Below are 16,588 nucleotides of genomic sequence, written 5' to 3'. Positions count from 1 at the left end.
GTGTCCTTTGCCTCTGTTTGCCAGAAGTTGGGAATGTGAGACAGGGGATGGATCACTTGGGGATTACCTGTTCTGTCCATTGGCCACTGTCGGAAGACAGGATACTGGGCTACGTGGGCCTTTGGTCTCACCCAGTATGGCTGTTCTTATTTTTTTATGTTAAGTGTTTACACTTTATTTCTGACCTCTCCATCCAAGAATCTTTCACTGTTTCCAGTAACCTGAGACACTGTTTCTCCTGTGACGTCACTGGATGGAGACCAGGATGACATTAGCAGGACGTTGCTCCTAATCTGAAGGTTGGAGTTTGGGATGGGTTGCATCTCACATGGGAACATGGGAAACCTACAGACCCATGTGCCCATCTAGTCCAGTATCTGGCCTCTATCATCAGCCAGCAACAGATACTTCAGAGAAAGATGCAAGAACCCCCACAGTAGGCAGTTATGGAATAACCTGCTCACAAGCATAATTCCCTCCTGACCCCAATAGTCAGAGAATGATTAAAGCCCTGAAGCAGGAGGGCTTAGATCCCTTCCAAATAGCTCAATTTATTTTAGTATTGCCTATTGTCATGCTGGATACTCTTGTTATCATTGTCTAATTCCTTTCTCGGTCTTGCCTGAGCAATATCTGGCAGTGACTTCTGCTGGCCAATTGTCAGTTGTGTGAAAAAGCATTTTCTTGAATCTGTTTTAAGTTCACCGCCTTTCAATTTCACTGACTCTCCCTCGTCCCTTGTTCTTGGATTCTGATGCAGGCTGATGTCTAGGCTTGGCAGAATTTGATTTATTTTTATTATTATTTCAACTGATAATATCAATGTTTATTTTTAAGCATTTTTTTCTATTTTTATTCATTTAAATTTTCGCAATTGTGGGAATAATGGTGTGTGTGGAGGTCAGATAATTATTTAATGATAGTAAATGTAGAGACTCAAAGCTTTGTAAATGATTAAAACACAAATTGGCAACCTCACATGTCCACATATACAGAGTAAATATCCTGAAATCAACAAATCGTACCTGTTTTTACTGTTCATTCACTGTCCTTTTGTAACAAGCCTAATTCAAAAGTCTAAATCATTGAACTTTGACTCTAATACGTTCTCACGCAGGATTTTGCTTACATTGTCTGTCTGTCTAAATTTTGATGATTACCCTGGAAATGCTTTTTTGCCGATTTGTGTGTGTCCTGTGAAATCGATGTTGTTTACTGACATTTACCAATACAAATCGAATCCTTCCAAACCTAGTGATACCCTCCCCGAGCCTCTAGCCTTTCTAATCTTCTGTGGCTGAAGTGCCCTTGGTTTGTTACAGGTGTGCTTGGAGGTGACTGATCATTTCCACTATCCAGTATGTTTCACCTTTTTGTCTGGCTTTTTGTCCTTGCATAGTGATTCCTGTGTTGGTTCCTTTACACAGCTGGTGAAAGTGCTCTTGCCCAATATTACAGCTCAGAACTCCTAAATCATGTTACTTTTTCATTGGTTTAAATTCCTTCTAAACATGCCATTAGGAGCTGTAGCAGTTGCCTCCCTAGTTTGGAGTAGATTTCCTTCCTGCACGTATAATGTATCTATATTAGACACCCCATATCATAGTATCTGAGCCCCTCACAGTCATAAGGTATTTATCCTCCCCCTCCTGTGAGGCAGGGCAGGGCTGTTATCCTCTTTGTACAGATGGGGACCTGAGGCACAGAGGGACTAAGTGATTTGCCCAAGGTCACACAGGAAGTCTGTGGCAGAGCATAGAATTGAAGCCAGGTCTCTATTCCCAGGGCAGTGGTCTAACCACTGGACTGTCCTTCCTTTCTGATAATTTCTCTCTAAGCAGTGCCCCTCCGGTGGGTGTGGGCAGGGGGTTAGGAGGTCTGGGATTGCTATTCTCTGGGTTAGGAAACACGCTCATTATCTTATTTTTATTGTGGTCTTAATACAATCTTTCTTAAACCATCTCTGCTTGGCTTTCTTTTCCCTTTTTTATTGGGTTCTCTTTAGTTCCACGGATGTCCTACTTAAAGAGTCCTTGGCAGCTGTGTTAAAAATGCTATTTAACTTTCCAAGCACTAGATTTATGCCACCAGATGTACGGCAGTGATTTTTTATTCAAGAAAGCATTGCTCATATTTCTATCCATTGGCTTTTCAGGATTCTGTTTTATTTTTCCTTCTGTCCCCTGGGTCCCTATAAATCTGACAGGAGGTTTATGGAGATTTGGGGAAGTATCATTTTTCACTACCCCTTGTTTTGATTTATTCATGCACGGAACAATTTGCTTGTGACCTGACAGCTGCGATTGAGATTTTACTATTAGTGCATCAATGTCTCTGCTAAGGAATGCGGCTACTGCTTGCAATCAAATGTGTCTCTGCCTATAGAGTTACCTCTTACTCTCTGTCGGGCAGCACAGGCTCCGGTTGTTACACACAGTCACACCTCTCTTGCTATTTGTTCTAGCACATTATCGTGATTAGTGCTCTGTTTTAATACACGGGCACAGGAAAGGGACCGTTATCAAGCCTGCTCTGTTGTTTCTATGGGACTTGCCATTCTCTACAATTCAACAAAGTGCCGTAAGCCCATTTCATTGGGTCTCCTCACATGCTTAACTTTAAACCCATGCCAACTCAGCCTGGCATCTGAGAGTCAAGCTGGGGGTAGTGTTTAGGAATCGGGGAGTATCCAGTGGTGCTCACGGGGTTTTGCGTTTAGAAGCCTGTAGGAGCAGCGGTGTGGCTATGTAATGAGGCCTGGTGTGTTGTGTACAGTTAGTAAACCCCGTTATTCTGTCTCTGCTGTGCCCGGGTGGTTCCTTCATATTACCTTTGCATAAAAAGCAAATGACACAACATGGGGCTCCTTCCTCAACCTGCGTCGCTGACTGTAAGAAATTCAGCCACCTTGCTCAGGTGTCTCTGAGTGCTTCAGTTTGTCTGCCCAGGTGTACCTGATCTGAATGCGGGGCTGGAGTTTCAAAGGCGCTCAGCTCCCATTTAAGCAGTGTAGTAAAGTGGTCATCAAGGGGTTAAATGGGCTACTCACAGTAGTATGGGTTGGAGCCATGCTCCACCCTCCCTCACTCCCTGTTTAGGCAGTGGGAATTTCCAGTTCTCTCCCCTCTATGATGCAGTTAATAAAGCAGCGAGTTCCCAGCCTGCAGTCCAGTGAGCAAACAGGTTTGTTGTTGCACCTTTTACAAAAAGCAGGTTCTTCTCAGGTGTGCTCAGCACCCAGCGGTTTCTAGTCTGGCCTGGTTTTCGTTACACTTCACTTTGTTTCTCTCAGTTGCTCCCATGGGTGCCGTTCTAATGATGGGCGCCCTTGGTTTGAGCAGCTGTTGGCATTTTAGGCCTTAAGTCATTTAACCCTGCTCAGAGCAGGTTGACAGGATGTATTGGTTCAACTGCTACCGGCAGCGTTGCCAGTTCTTGCGATTTTCTCATGACTCTCATGACATCTGGTATGTTTCTTAAAGTCCCAGCTCCTGGAGTCATGGGGTCGTTGGAGTATATTTCTCAGCTTGCATTAGAAAAGAGAGAGAGAGTTTCTAGCAGAAATAATTGTGGAGAAAAGCGTGAAAATCTGGAAGGGGAATGAAAAGAGCTCAAAATATATATTTTATTTTTAAAAAACCTTGTGATTTTTAAGCAAATGAGGGGATTGTTGTGGCCTCATAGATGATTTGGGAACAGCTGGGGTTGGCGATGCTGTGCCGGTGGCCTCCAGGGCTTTGTATACGCTGGAGCTCCAGCCACTGTGTCTAGCACCATCAGCGCAGCACCCGGGGGTAGCCACGGTGGGCAATCTGCAGGGAGAAGGCTAGCGTGGAGGAGGCCTTTGTAGGCATTGCTGCTGACACACAAGATGGGACAGACTCTGGCTCCCTTTCCCTTGGCCAGGCCGGCTCTGCAGGGCTAGATGTGTCCTTGCCACTGAAGTGGGCAGAGATCTCACTCTGATGTTCCCTTGGGTGGGGGGATGGTATTTTTTACACCCTCACTCTTTGCAGATAAGCAGCCCTTTAAGGATGTTCCACAGTGCTTTTAAGAAGGTCCTTTCAGAGTAGGTGACCGATTCATTCTTGAGCAAACAAGGGGCATGCATGGGGCGCAGCAGAGAGGGCCACGCGCCTCCCCCTCCCCCGTGTATCCTTTCCTATTAGAAAGGGGCATAAATCTGATCTCGCTGCTTTGCACCTTGCCTGAATGATTGCACACGCATACACGTGTGAATATATGCGCATGCACACATGGGCACACACACACGGAAGAAATAGCTCCCGGCGGCTCCCCGGGGAGTAAGCCGGCAGGGTGGGGGAATAGCTTGGATTATGTAATAGGATCACATCTCGCCTTGTTCTATTTTGAGCACGATCCTGTAGCTGTCGTGTTTTGTTCTCTCAAGAGATTCCAGACACGGAGAGCCCCCGGCTCGTTCTGAGCCCTCCCTTTGTCCAACAGCAGGAGATAAGGCTGCCGAATACAGTTATGAGCCTTTGAGTTTCCAGCTTCAATTAGTGTACATGGTTCCCTGGGGTGAAGCAGGGTCTAGATGCATATTGCGGAGAGTTTTCTGCGTTCATGGGAGTGTGCCACATGGTGCCACATCTAAAGCCAAATCCTGAGAAGGGCTCAGCTCCTGTAACTTCACGAAGGCAGCACCTCTCAGGGTTTAGTACTGCCTGTGGCTTCCCAGGCGTCTCTGGGGGTTGGGTGGTAGGCGGCTGGCTGAATGGCTCTCCCTGCTGGGAACGCTTGGCTGGCCCCATCCAACAGCCCTCGCTTGTGGGGTGGTCCCATTGGTGACTTGAGGATGGAGAGGATTCTCCCACACTCTGCTCAGCAGCATCTTGACCTCTGCCTTTTCAAGGCTGGTTGTGCTGGGGAACTAGTTCACCCCCCGGCCACGGCCTGTTGCTTGGCCACTCTCCTCCCCACCTGGCTGATTCCTCTCCTGGCTCGTTAATGTCAGTTTCATAAGGCCGGAAAGGACCATTAGCTCATGTGGGCTGGCTTCCTGCTGGGCTCGGGCCCTAACATTCCTCCCTGACACCCCTCCGCTGAGCCCGGTGAATTCAGTTAAACCAGAGCATCGTGATCCTCAGGAGACTAAACCGGTGTGTGCTGCAGCAGAGACCTCGGGGTGTTGATGCCTGAGGGTCCTGCAATGGCAGGGAGCTAATCAGGTCGGACGTGCCCTGGTGGTGCGGGAGCGCCCCAAGCTGCAGGTAAAGGCAGAAAAATCTGGTGTGTGAATAAGGCTCACCATCTGGCTCGCTCTTCCTCCAGTGATCTGTCCCACCCCAGGAGGAAGCTGGGTTGGTCCCCAGACAGGCTGGCCTCAAGTATCCTGGCCTTGGAGGATCTGCAGAAGTCCAAGGTCCTGTGTCTCTGCACTGGGTTCTGACCCTTGCAGCCTCCTCTAGCTCCCTGGCAGCTGGCTCATGGAGCGGAGCTGCCAGGAAAGTCAGCCCAGTCTCCCCTCCCCCCCAGTTCCCCTCTAGGGCTGGGGAATTCACCTGTTGGGGAGGAAGTGGGCTGGTGAATGCTGATGAGACTTCTAAAGACCCAGTGGTTTGAGGAGGGGAGAGAATTAGTACCACAACCCCACGGAGTCCCCACAGTGGGAGGCCGGGTGGGGGTGATGGTGCTGCCCTTGCCCAGAGCAATCAGGTCTAGTCCCTGTTGCCCACCAAGGCAGACCAGTTTCCTGCCTGCCCATTACCAACAGAGAGGAGACGCCTGACAGTTTCTCTGCCTCTGGCTCTGTGTGGAGCCGGGTTCTGGTGGGAGTCACACCCCTGTGAATCAGGAGCGACTCTGTTCCAGCCAGTGCAGTGATGCTCCATTTACACTGGTGGCACTTGGCCCTTAAACCTGCTGGGGAGCACGATTCTCCCCACTAGGAATTTCTCCCCAGGGTCTGTGAGTGGCCTGCCACTTTCTCCCGGGGCTTGGATTGCTTCTGTGTGCTGGCTGCTACAGGAATGAGGAGAGGAAGCAAGTGCAGTAGGTGTGTCGCGGAAGGGATGGGCTAGAGACTAAAGGCCAGGGTGGGGCTGCAGGTGATCCGGGCACTGTGCCCAGTTTTGCCAGTGTGACTTTGAACCTTTCAGTATCAGCTGGCGAGCATGGTGAGGGCTTTGCATAGCAGAGGCTAAAGAAGGGCAAGGTGTTCGCAGGCTCAGGTGCAGCTGGAAGATACGAGCCCTCTTATCTCCCTCGGGGCTGTAGCTCCAGCCTCCTTCTCCTAGCGCAGATTCCTGGACTTTCCTAGCATGCTGTTCCACCCCCCCGGACTCTCTCTTGGCTCGTCTCCTTTCCAGCTCCTCTGCTGGCTGTGTTTGCTCGGAGCTGGGCAGCGGTTGATGACTTTCCCCTGAGAGCATCTCACAGCCTTGCATCTCTCCCTTGTTTTGAACATTTCCACTTGCAGAGCTTTGGAAGCCTGGCTCGTGGGTCACTTCATGCTGCACTGCTGTTGGAGGGCCGTGCCAGGCACCTGCCCTGTTTGCTGGAGACCTTTGTCTCTGTCTCACTGCCGTGAGCCAGGGCGGTCCCACAACAGCAGCTGTTTAGTGTCTGCAGAGCGCTCGAACGAGCCGAGTGCCTCTCTTCTGAGTATTTTTAAACAAGCTGCGCAGAGTTTGGTGCCCGTGTCGAGATGCCCTGGGCTTGTTTGGAATCTGCCGCTATTCTTTGGGGCGTTAGCTGCAGTCAGGGTCTCTGGGGTGCTTTGATGTTTGCAAAGCTGGAATCACTGCTGCCCCTTCGTGCTCTGTGCTCTTGGGCAAGTTGGGCCTGAGCACAAGAAATGCGGCCTCCCCTCCCATTGGCTACCGGGGGGACCCTGCCTCCCTGCTCATTCCTGATTCCTGTGTAAATTGCTCACCAAGCAAGCGCATGTGTAGTGTTAGCTTCATTCAGCCCAGTAATGGTAAGTCCACCCTGCACACCAAGCCAGGCTCGGACTCAGGTTTGAGCTCAAGCCCTCCATCCATACACACACATCAGTCTGATTCACATCACTGAGCACTGAGGACCCCAGAGCTAGAACCCTGCTAGGGGTGTGGGTCAGAGCCCAAGTCCTGCTGGGACTCAGGTCCAGGCCCTGTCATTCAGGCCAGCGGGTGAAAGGCTCCAGATGCTGTTCCCCCCCTTTCCCGCCCCGAGCTGGCTAGTGCCCCTGTGCGGACAGCTCTGACCCAGCAGGGGAGATCACTGGTGAGGACGAGCAGGGCAGGGCCTCATGGCGAGATCACTAGGTGTTGGGAAGATGCTGGGCTGCTGAATCATTTTGTCACACGTCCTCCTGCCGAACAGGGCCGGGCAGGGAGTGAGGGGGGCATGCCAACGCTGAGGCTGGAGAGAGCATTCCAGGTCAGTAGCACACATGCACCAGCTCTCGGGTCTGCACAAGGAGCAGGGCTGTGCTTCTGGGAAGCTGTTGGGGATCCCAGCTGCCAGGCGAGAGATTTTTTCTCTGGGCATGGCCAGTTACACCATTAACCCATGCAAGTGCCTTTCCAAGAGGAGTGGCAAAGCCCCATGGCCTGAGACGCTTACAGCTGGACGGGACAATGGGGCCTGTGCTGCTCTGAGCCATCCAGCCCAGTTGCCTACTGGGGTGTTTCCACCTGTCACATCTGTGATTCAATTCCCACTTCCCCGAGCAGTGGAGCACCTCCCCTGTGGTGGGGAGCAGGAAGCGGGCAGTCCGCAGGGTGTTGACTCCTTACTTCCAGCAGCCAAACTGCATTCAGAGATGCTGAAGATGCACAAAGCGGCGATCTGGTGACACTTCTCCACAGTAGCACTTGCAGCGGGTGCCCGAGGGAGGGTCTGTGATGGTCCGTGTGGGGGAGGTGATTGGGGTAATGGCCGGTGGGGCGGGAAGGTGTCTCTAGGACAGACTCCCTGGTAACATGTGCGTTGCACCCTGCCAGAATGCCTGCGTAAGGAGCCTGACCGGGCGCTGCTGGGGGGTCGTCCCAGTGCCACCCTTGCCGGGGCTTTCCCAGCGTGGTCCAGGGAGCTGTGCCCACCAGCTGAGACGCTTTCCCCAGTGAACCCCGACCACCTTCTTTCACACATGCCCCCCATGTCCCCACCGGTAAGGCTACGGCTGTGACTCTCCATCCCTGTCCCTCGTGTTTCCCACACAGACCGGGCCTCCCACCAGTGACAGGTGCCCACCCCAGGAATCTGCTCCCTGCAGTGTGCGGGAGGAGCTGCTCAGATCTGTCTCTCTCTCCCTCACACACACAATTAAGCCAACCTGATCAGCCTTGGGGGCCTCGACTGTGTCTTTTGGACTCTATATGGAGGTGCCAATGGTACATAAGTGGGTTGCTTTCCAGAGGGTTGAGCAGGTAGTGCCCACTGAAGTTAGGGCTCCCCCCCCCCCCCCCCGATGCACTACATTGCTGAGTGGTTGAAGAGAAAATTAATTGGCACTTATCTCATGTTGCGAGCTCCCGGCTGGCGAAAGCGCAGCGTGAGCTATGAACTCCCGGTCTGGGGTGGCAGCCCAGGAGAGCTGTGCTCCCTGAATTGCCGGTGGAGACGGGACTGGAGGGAAAGCTCTGAAGCTTCTTTAAAGCAAGAACGCTGGGAGGGGAGGACGAGGTGGGAGGAGTGGAGGGGACCGAAGGTTAATACCGTAGGGGCTCAGTGCCCTCCTGCACTGTGCCAGCATCCTGCCGACTCCCCCAAGCAGGCCTAGGTCAGTGCTGCAGTGGTGGTAGTGACTCTTCCCTCTGAGTTGGTCCAGGACCACCTGTGCCAAACCCTGCCCGACCAGCAAGGTGCGTGACCGTGGTGACCTGGGCCCCGAGAGCGTGGGTGCTTTGGGTGTCTGCATGCTGCTGCAGCTGTAACCCAGCCCTGGCTGGGGGAAAGCTGAGACTTGCAGCTGGGTCAGATGCATCCTCGAAAGACCTCATCATTCATCCCCTTTAAATACCCAGCTCGTTCGAGACAGCGGAGCAGCGAGGCAGATGGCAGAAGTCATTAGTCCTCTGCTTCTATCTTCCTTGGCCAGATTGTGCTGTCCTCTGGTCCCTGGGCACCCCCTCGCCGCCAGGAGAGCTCTCTGCGTAAGCTCCAGTAATGGAAATCGGGTGGCGGGGGGCGGGGGGAATGTGTCTTGGAACTTTGCTGTATATTTCAGTGGCATCTTTAATCATGTGAGGGGAGCCAGGAAACTCGGCCCGGTTTCTTCGTGTATAAGTAATCCTGCGGCGAGAGGGCAAAGGAAATGGAGAGACGTCGCAGCACGTGGGGATGAAACAGCCATGCCGGGCGAAGCAGGGTCAGAGGCTGTGGGACGAAGGGCTGCTGGCCCTTGGGGCTGGTGTTCGGCGGATCGGAATGCGGACAGTCGTTTGATGGCACAGGCGGAGTTTAGTACGAATAAATTGTTAAAGGCCACTTCAGTGAGGCAGCGTTGCCCAGTTGGCAGAGCACAAGGCGAGGACTCAGGACCCCTGTGTTTTTTTCCCAGCTCTGCCACTGACCTGTTGTGTGACCTTTGGCAAGTCTCTTTCCATGTGCACCTCACACCTTTGGTCTGTCTGGTCAGCTCTTCGGGGCAGGGCTGTCTGTCACACTGCGTCTGTGCAGCCCCCAGCACCATGAGACTCCCTATCCCAGTGGGGCCTCTCTGGAGGTGGGGGGTTGAAGCTCCCTATGACTGGGGGGCAGAGCGATAGGAGGGGAGCTGTTGGGGCTCTGGGGGAAGGAGGGGCAGTCAGCTCTAGGCTGGAAAAAGACTTCCTGACAGTTCATACTGCTGTTCCAATGTCACTTCCTCTGTGGTTGGTGCCCTGTGCTTTCCCCACCGCCTCCGCCAGCGGTTGGTGCCTGTGCAGCTCCCTGCCCTGTCCCCTCCCCGCCCCCGGTGGCTGATGCACGGTCTCCTCCCCCTCCCCAAGGCTGAGTGTCTGCACCTGGACCTGCAGTGGCTCAAAGGTGGGATCAGGCTGGGCCAGTGAGTCCGACCTGCATCCTGGCACCTGGCCCGATCTCGTGGGCCGCGTTGGCTGCTCCAGCTCCTCCTTCGGGTCCTGCTCTCACCTCTGCGAGATATTGTGGGGAGCAGAAACATAGATCTGCCCCCCAATATTTCCATGGTGGGGGAGCTAGCACCCCTCAGTGCCACCACCCCTGCCTCTAGGTACTACAGTAGCACAAATAGCAACTGAAGGTGTTAGACCCGAACCCTTGGCTGGCTGTGAGAGGGTCACCCTTCCGTGATCTGCCCTGAATTGCCTCTCCACGGTGTAACGCTAATGCTCTGACCTTTCCTCTGAGGCGCTCCAAGCTCCTCATGTGCACTCGCTAACACTCCTCTCAGTACCCGGGGGGGCGGTGAGGGATGTGGAGGGGTCTCGTCATCCACTGCCCCAATGCAGCTGCCCCTGGGGTGGAGCCCAGCTGCTGTTTAACGGCTTCACACCAGGACCAGTCAGGACCGGAAATGAAGAATGCTGCATCCATTTTTGCAGAATGTAGTTGGCCAGGTTGGGATTTCCCCGGAGCCCGGGAGTTCATCGCCTCACTCTTACGCAGAGCGCTGGGGGATCTTCTGTGATCACAAGGGGCCACATCTCATCCCAAACCCCCTCCAGCAGCACTGTGCCCCTGCCGCACACATTCGGCGGGAGGTCAGCGCTGATTCCCGGGGCCGTGCCCTCTGGGGTTCCATGCTCGAACTGACCCAGCATGGCGTGGCAAGAGCTAATGGGACCTCAGCACAGGGTGGGATGTGCAGACCAGAGAAATCTGCCCTGCTGACTGTGATGCCCTGCCCTACTGAATGATGAAATGGGGCTCGGAGGGGCTGTGATGGGAGAGGATGGAGCTCCCGGGCGGGGAGCTGTTGCTGACTCTCATCTGCTGTGGATCAGTGCAGGAGGGTGGGGATAGTGGGTTCAATTTACTGGGTCAGAACTCCCTTGAAGTCCATGCAGGTGGCCAGGTAGAATCACCCTAGGCCTGGGCCCTGAGCCTCCCACCTGGCAGCATGGGAAAAGCCTGCTCCTCTCCCCTACCAGGCCTGCTCCATCTTCCTACTCCTCCGTGGGATGGCTGATGTTTTACAGACTGGGGGGGATGGACTCCCAGCAGGTCCTGGGCATGGCGCATGGAGCTCCTGTCACCGCAGCCTGACTGGAACGTTGGCAGTGGTGGTGTAGTCGTGTCGGACCCAGGCGATTAGAGAGACAAGGTGGGTGAGGTAATCGCTTTTATTGGAGCAAATCCTGCTGGGGAGACACACTTCGGAGCCACGCAGAGCTGCCCTTGAACCCTCTCAAGCAGAGCTGTGTGTGGCTCAAAAGCGTCTCTCTCCCCAGCAGGAGTTGGTCCAATAAAAGGTATTTATTACCTCGCCCGCCTTCTGTGGAATGTGTCAACCGGGCCCTGGCCGTCACGTCGCAGCTCGCCAGCCCCAGCCAGGGCAGGGTCTTCAGAGGGAGCCTTTGCCTCCGAGGATCCCCCCCACATGACCCCGGTGCTGTGTGTTAGGGGAACAGCCCAGAGAGGCTGGGCCATACCCTGGAAGCAAAGGAGAAAGGGTGGCCTTGTGGTAGAGACACAGGATGGGCAGTCAGGCGACCTGGGCTCCATTCCTGTCTTCGCCGTAGATTTGCTGTGCTCCCTCGTGCCTCTCCCAGTACCCCTGAGGTTTGTGGGGCTGGGACGGAGTTGGAGAAGCCGTGATGTGTCTGGGGTCCCTGCCCAGTGGATTCCTGAACAGGCTGGCCCCGTTGGGCTGGCCAATAGCCCTAGTGATTACTGGTTGATACCCTACCTGCCACTGACCCGGCCCCAGTTTCTGACTCTCTGGGCCAGCAGGGCTGGATAGGTGTATGGAGGGGAGGAGAGCGTGCCGTATAATGCACTGCAGCGAGACCCCGCTGGCTGACGAAGGAGGGGATGGATGGGCTCTTAAGGACCCAGTCTCTGCCCCTCTCCAGGGCTCAGGCTTATGGCCCTCATAAGGCAGGTCCAGCTACAGACAGACAGAAAAACAACTCCAGGCTCAGCCTTGGGAAACTCCACAGGGCCCACACACAGCCGTACGATGGTGGGCAGCTCGCAGAAAGCTCGCTTGGACCGCCTGCTGTGTGTGCAGCACGGCCATGGCTTGCCTGGCATGGGTAGTCCAGTCTTCCCAGTTATAGCAACCCGGAGAACCAGCTACTCCCCTTCGCAGGAGCCCCTTGTGCTCCTCCCACCCCCTGACGAAGTCTCTGCTTCCTTTGCAGGGTACCCCCTTGTGAGCCCGAGCTGCCAGGCCCTCCCCCCGCATGCCAAGGAGCCCTGGCTGCCAGCTCTTCAGGCTGCAGCCTGCTCTTTTCTATCTAATGAAGAGTTTAACCCCTTCCTGGATCACCTCCCCCCCGTTGCAGGCCCCCCTCCAGTGGCTGGCTGGAATGAGATGAAATCCCTGCTTGACACCCCCTCAGGGACCACAGTGTTAGGAGAAGGAGCTGCGGCTTTAGCTCAGGGATGCGTATGTGTGAGGTGCTCAGAAACAGGCCAGAGAGGAGAGGGGTCAGTATAAGCCCCTGGATGGACAGGCAGATAGAAATGGGCTGATGGCCCCAGGCTGACCCCACTGCAGAAAGACCCGGGTCTCCTTCCAGGTCTGACAACGGCTTCCCCCTGCCGCCCCGTGTCTGAGTGGCTGCACGGGGAACCGTGCCCAGAACACGGCCTGTCTGTCACTGCCCGCACCTGGGTGCTCGCGGGTCACCTTGGCTGCCCTTCCCAGCTGTCAGAGTGTGGCTTTGTACAGCGATGTTCACAGGCCTGGCCCTCCCGGTGGGGGAGACGTTAGCACCTCCTTGGGGTGCTGTAACGAGAGCAGGTGGCGCAGCGGGTTGCTAGGCCAAAGTGACAGACTGGAGTCGCTACTGGGTATCAGGCATCCCTCCAGAGCTGCTGCGGCTGCTCTCTGACAGCCCCTCAGCCTTCCTGAGAGCAGCCAGCTCTGGCAGTGCCATGCTGTCTTCATCCGGAGGGGCCCTTTCCTCCCTCCTACACGCAGCCCAGGTCCAGGCGGCTCATCCGAAAATGTTCCTCAGTAGCAAATTTCTTGATGGGATGGCAACACATCAAGGGCTTGATCTGCTGTGTCGAGCTGCTATTGACTGCAGTTAGACTGCAGGGGCTCAGCATCCCTACAGCAAGTCACTCGCCCCCTTTGTGCCTCAGTCTCCCCAACTGTAAAGTGGGGACAAGGATACTGACCTCCTTTGTAAAGCACTTTGAAGTCTGTGGATGAAAGCGCTGTATCCGAGCTAGGTGCTTCTTCTTATTTTATTACTCTTATTAAGAATACCTATTGAATACCATAGCAAATATAATCTTTGTAGGTGCTGTATGTGTGGACAGCAAGACAGTGGTGTGGATATGAGGGATGGATGAGTAGACAGAGGGGTGCATATAGAGATCCATAGAATGAATGAACAGAGCCCCATCTGAATACACACACCTACATATTCCCTACAGTAACCCCCCATGTAGACGTGCTCACCCTAAACATACCCCCTCCCCAGACAGACACCAGACATTCCCAGCCCACCCGCACTGACCTTCTCACACACAGAGAGAAATGCTCAGCTGTAACAAACACATGCCGGCGTCTTTGTGTTTGCCTGCAATGTGCCTAAATTGCTTCCCTCTTTGTAATTAACTGAAATTACTGATGCTGTCAGACTAGTTATTACTAAGAGAATACACTGTAATCTGGGAAGCCTAATATAACTCCTTCCTGTGGTAACTGACTGCCTGTTTCCCCAACCCCAGCTCTCATGTGTGACCTGTTGTCCCATTCCCGCTCTGTTTTAAAGGTCCCTTTTTTCTGGGCTGGGCCCGGGGGGGAACCTGCAGGGCGTTCTCAGAAACGACCTCCATGCTTCTGATAGTGATATCTTAGCACTGATATCCACAGACCTACCCTAAAATTGGAACAATACAGAGAAGATTAGCACGGCCCCTGTGCAAGGATGATACGCAAAGAGACAAGGGCAGAAACACAGGGACCGGCACCATACAGCTGTCTGCCTGCAAGGAGAAGGACAAACAGACCCAGATGGACAGACATGGCCATTCTTAGGAGAAGAAAGATCAAACCATAGTACCACAGGCATCACCAGGCTGGATCAGAGTCGGGACACCAGATCCCACCTCCAACTGCTCCTGCTTCAGAGAAAGGTGTCAGGACCCCACAGATAGGGGATAACCTGCTCCTCACATAGGTCATATTTGCAGCAAGGAAGGAGAGGGAGAGCGCTCCCCGCAAAGACCCAATGTGGAGCCTGTGTCCCCAGCTCCCTTTTGGTCGTAATGGGGGCAAGGCGCATGGAGCCCTGGGAGATCGTGTCCCGATGGAGTGAACGTTCCCTGATGTGCCGTTTCCCCAGAGGGAGCCCCGCCCCGCCGAGCCATCAGGCTGCCAGCGTGGGGGATTCTAACAGACACTTCTCTTCCCGCCATCAGCTCCCGCCATCTGTTCCAGTCTCATCACTGAAGCAAAAAGCCTGTCACTGGCGCTGGCAGTCTGAGAAGTGACTGGGATGGTGGGGAAGGTCTGGATCTGGGCTGGCAGGTGTCTCCTCCACTTCAGCCACAAGTCAGGAGGGTGGCATGGAAGGAGGGAGGGTGCTGTTTCCAAGCCAAAGTCACGCCAGGCTTCCTGGTCCTTAGTGTGGTAGCCATGGAAGTGAAGGGAGCTGGCTGAGCTCAGCCGTCCCCATCCTTCACATCCCCTTCTCCAGGGGACTGTGGGCACCAGTGTGGCGCGGTGTGAATCCTGTTCCTGCTTGCTGTAAAGGAGCCTGGTTCAGTTGCTGTAGAGGAGCCTGCTGCCCTCCACAGGAATGGAATGGAGGGCAGCAGCTGCTTAGTAGTGGCCCTGCAGGGGGCGCTCTTCCAGTTGATGTCTCTGAAAATCCTGGGGCATGGAGCTGGGGCATTCTCTATCAGAGCATCCCACACTGGGTGGGATGCCCTGGGGTGAGACTCAAGCCTACAAATTGACTCTGATTGTGAGCTCCGTTGTACAGAGTTCATGAATAACCTGTAATAACATGGAGCTGGAAAGTAGGTCAGGTTGTTTTCAATAATGAATGTTATGAACAGGTGCAGGAGAACCAGACAGAGATAAATTAGTCCAAACGAAAAAGGCCACACTGCTATGATTCAAGAACTATGCTGAAATCATGCTTAGGAAAGACAGAGGATGTGGGACCCGAAATTAATGAATTAAAATTTGTGTGTGGGATATTAGGGCTAATTGGTGGACAAAAGAATGAGGGGATGGGCTATTCCACCCACCACTCCTTTTGTGGGTCCTTAAACAAAGAAACTTTTGGGGGGAAATACAGGAAGACCAGACACAGGCTACTGGAGTGAGCTTCACCTTCGTGACTGCCAACCCCGCAGTCTCCTGGGCCCCGGGACCTTCATCACCCTTATCCCGAGAGACGTCCTGACCAGACCGAGCCAGAGGGAGGGGCCCAAATGACATGGCTGCTCCTACCAGCTTCAGCTGACTCTCAACCACCACTTGGGATGAAAGAGGATCGGACTGTTACAACAGCAGCAGCTCCAACCCGTCTCAACGATCTCCCCTTTCTCCCAGAAGGACAGCGATTACCATCCTGCATCAGCACTGGCTCCGTGGGTGCTCCGGGACTAGAGCACCCATGGCAAAAAAAAGAACCCACACCCCGATCAGCTGTTCAGTGGTGGGCGGGAGGCCGAGGGAGTGGGCGGAGTGGGGGAGGGAAGAGGCGGAGCAAGGGTGGGGCACGTTCGGGGGAAGGGATGGAGCTAGGGTGGAAAGACGCGGGGCAGCAGGTGGGCCTTGAGGGACGGGACAGGGCGGGGGCAGGGCCTCAGGGCGGAGTGGGGGTGGAGCACCCACCCGAAAAGAAGAAAGTCGGCATCTGTGCCATCCTGGCTTCCATCTAAGAAACTGTCAAGCAAGGAGGGTTTCCTTCTGAAACTCTCACCAGCTGAGGGAGAGGGAAGAAGGGGTGCTGTTGAAATGCAAGCCTGACTTCATACTTGACATTCCAAAGGCTTTCACTGGTTTCCCTTCTTTTCTTTATCTTCAGTACAAGGTTCAAAGGATGGTTAATGGTGCATTTGCCATGGTGCCAAGGAAGCTGAGGTCTCTATACCAAACCCGGCACGTTGTAGAGCACTGTTTAATGTTGGACAGTGACTGGGTTATGTTAACGCCATTAGCTCCTGTGTTCCATCTAAATTACTGCGGTAGGCTCCTGCTGGTGTTTCTAAGGTACCCTATTGCCAGCCCCGGGCAGGGCTCAGCCCTTTGTCAGTATCAGTCTCCCCCTGGGGTTTGGTAGCTAGTGCTGGTCTGGGTAGCAGGGCTGGTGGTGTTGTAGAGGGAGCTGCTGGCTCTCTCTCCAGCAGGGCAGTGAGAAGGTTTTGGAAGGAACTCCAGTCTGCGGTCAATTTCTTTCAATTTCTTTTGCAGATAGAGAACCAAGAGCTGGCGCTCAGTGGGGCTTAACTCAGCCAACTGACAGACCTTTTTCTT

General features: G+C 54.1%; 1 protein-coding gene and 1 non-coding gene across 2 annotated transcripts in view; both read left to right on the top strand.

The window, feature by feature from the left end:
* Positions 1 to 16,588, top strand: part of USP43 (ubiquitin specific peptidase 43) — a 185,047-nt gene that overhangs the window by 41,892 nt on the left and 126,567 nt on the right. The window lies entirely within an intron of this gene.
* On the top strand, positions 13,955 to 14,061 carry LOC114022567. The gene has a single exon (XR_003566629.2). It is a non-coding gene; the product is annotated as a U6 spliceosomal RNA (small nuclear RNA).

Source organism: Chelonia mydas, chromosome 14, assembly GCF_015237465.2.
Source record: "Chelonia mydas isolate rCheMyd1 chromosome 14, rCheMyd1.pri.v2, whole genome shotgun sequence".
Lineage (NCBI taxonomy): Eukaryota > Metazoa > Chordata > Testudines > Cheloniidae > Chelonia > Chelonia mydas.
Note: the sequence above shows the minus strand (reverse complement) of the source record. Positions and strands in the feature narration are given on the sequence as shown.